We start from the raw sequence: 2,689 nt of genomic DNA, 5'->3' as shown, positions 1-2,689 counted from the left end.
AGGACAACTGCTGGTGGGCCAAATCAAATGGCTTGGCGGGCCAATTTTGGCCCCGCGGGCCCCACTTTGGGCACCTCTGAGTTAAACTGTAATGCTAAAGTTTTAAGGAAAACATATGAGAAGCTGAAACCAAAATTTAAACAGGCTGTTCTTACAAACGCTGCTGCGTGGATTCATTTGACCATGAAAACGTCTTTATTATGAAGGAATCCAAGCTCAAAAATATTTCTTTCTTTCTCAAAAATTGGACTGAATAAAAGGAGACAAGTGAAAACAAGGACAAGTAAAAGTCTGAAAGAAAAGGGTTATTTTTTTAGTTTTTCTTTAGAGCTGGAATAGCGGGAGGAGAGTGAACACCTTCATTGAGGGGGAGAAGTTGGGTTTGAGTGAAGCAGCAGCAGCTTGAATCCTGGAGGAGGAAACGTAGAAAAATGAAGTCGTTCATCATCTGCAACCTCGTCGAAACTCAGGACAAACTTATAAAACTCTGCTGTAAACAGAACGAGAAGAATAAATAAAAAAAATAATAATTAAATGCTTCAATCGGGAGTCCAGTCAAACTCTTGGGATATTAAAAATCAAAAATGCACACAGCGCCTGCAAAAATGACAACATGAGAAACACCAAAGCTCTTTGCAGAACCTGAAGAGGTTAAAAGGTTCTTTGTGGACCATTTACCAAAAACAAGAATATAAAGGTCACAACTCGCAAAAAACTAGAAGCAGTTTAAAAATTCAAATGTTCATATAACGTTGCTGATTTACATTACTGTAGCCTGTGATGAAAAAGAACAACCAGAACAGCTAAAGAGCAGATTGAACCATTGATCACGCGCTTAAAGCTGCAGCGTTTTCTAATRGAGGCACTACATTAACCGGAGGTGAGTTTTGACAGAGCAATTAGGAGGCCCGAACACCTCAGTCCAAGTGTCTCCAAGAAACCCAGTGTTTCAGCTCAAATGTAACCTCTAAACTCTCTGTGTTCTTCAGAAGCAGCAGCAGAATATTTCCTCACTTCCTCTCGTCTTCCAACATCCTCAGTAAAATAATCCACAGCGTCCGTTATAAACATTTTATGACTTGAATATGTGAGCTTTTATGCCTGAGTACGTCACGCTGCCACCACATCCCCTCGTTTCCCCGCGTCCCTCAGAATGTCTATTTCTGTTCTCGGGTGAAGCTGTGTTTCCTCGTCTGTCCACAAATGTACAAATGATGGGTTTAGCCTCTAAGGAGAAAAGGGAGTCCTGCTTCTCCAGAAGGAACGCAGCAAAACATCGGACTCCAAACACGAGGCTGTTTTCTGCAAAGTCTGTTCTTTCATTTCTCATCCACAGGCCTGCTTTCTTTCTGCATCCTTGTGATTCTAAAAAAACAAAACACTTGTCAGTCTTTTTCTTTTCAGCAGCTAATGGTTTATCTGTCCTTATTTGCACAGCAAACAAGCCAATTCATTTGATCAAGCTGTTTGAAAGTCATTTTTTGGTCTCAGCAGGAGGCCAGAGTTGGACTGACAGCGCTAACTCGTTACAGGAAGAGCAAAGCAAAGAAAGTGAATCTGAATGGATCCAGAAGTCATTTTATGTTTGGATTGTTTAGTTGTGTTTATGTGTGGATAATTTCCTGCTGATGTGTACTTCTGTAGTCGTTTTCTCTACAAATCATGACTCAGGAGTGAGCAGTGGTGGGCAGTTTTGCTAACGCTAAACAGATTAAAAATTAGGGGAAGTTAACGTCTTCATGTGTTGATGCTGTTAAGATCATACAATCTTTTTCTTTAATCTGCACCTTTTTTATTCAGAACTCGTTTTTTTTCTTTCTTTAGCTTTTAATTATTGTATATAGATTAATTTTTTTGAACGAAATAAAATTTTAAATAAAGATAAATAAGTATAAAACCTGTTATTTTTCTACTGATTTAATTTAAAGGTGGGCGGGATCCAAACCAGAGTTATCATATAGCTCTGTCTAACTCTTTCAGAATAAGTTTTTTTAAATACTGTTTGAAGTTAGTCAAACAACAAATACTTCCTCTACCATATTTTACACGTAGTATTTTTTTGTATTCAGTACTTAAATATTGTTAAATGTTATTTTATTTCCTTTTGACACTCTTAGCTTGAAGTTTCTCAGCTAAAGATGCTACATGCTACACACTGACACGTCAAACACTGCTTGTATTAGCGTGTAGTTTATTTAATTCAGGATAAATGGTATAAAAATGGAATTTAACATCAGTGAAAATTTTTGCAGACTTAAAATTAAACTAATTTAGCAGAAGCTAATCAGTCCGGTAACAGTTTCCACAGTTAGGAAAAATGCTAATCTGCTAAATAAGAAGCTAGTTCCACTGTTAGCAGATTAGCGTGACTGTGCACACCAGTGGGAGTCCATGAAAAACAATAAAACAAGTTCCATTTAGATCAAGTTTCACTTTTAATCACCCACCACAAAGGCCATGATGGCAACAATGGTTTTGCTCTTATGTGTGTCCTTCTGTTTTAAGGACTCAAAAAGCAAGCATTGGATTCACATCTAAAAACAACATATAACTGTCGTTTTTTTTTTTTACAGATACTGAGCTAAAACTGAATGCAGAGAGTCCTCCACAACACAAATGTACAGCGGGTAAAATAAGTATTGAACACGTCACCATCTTTCTCAGTAAATATATTACTAGAGGTGCTAAT

Source organism: Austrofundulus limnaeus, unplaced genomic scaffold (genome assembly GCF_001266775.1).
Source record: "Austrofundulus limnaeus strain Quisiro unplaced genomic scaffold, Austrofundulus_limnaeus-1.0 Scaffold4, whole genome shotgun sequence".
NCBI lineage: Eukaryota > Metazoa > Chordata > Actinopteri > Cyprinodontiformes > Rivulidae > Austrofundulus > Austrofundulus limnaeus.
Note: the sequence above shows the minus strand (reverse complement) of the source record.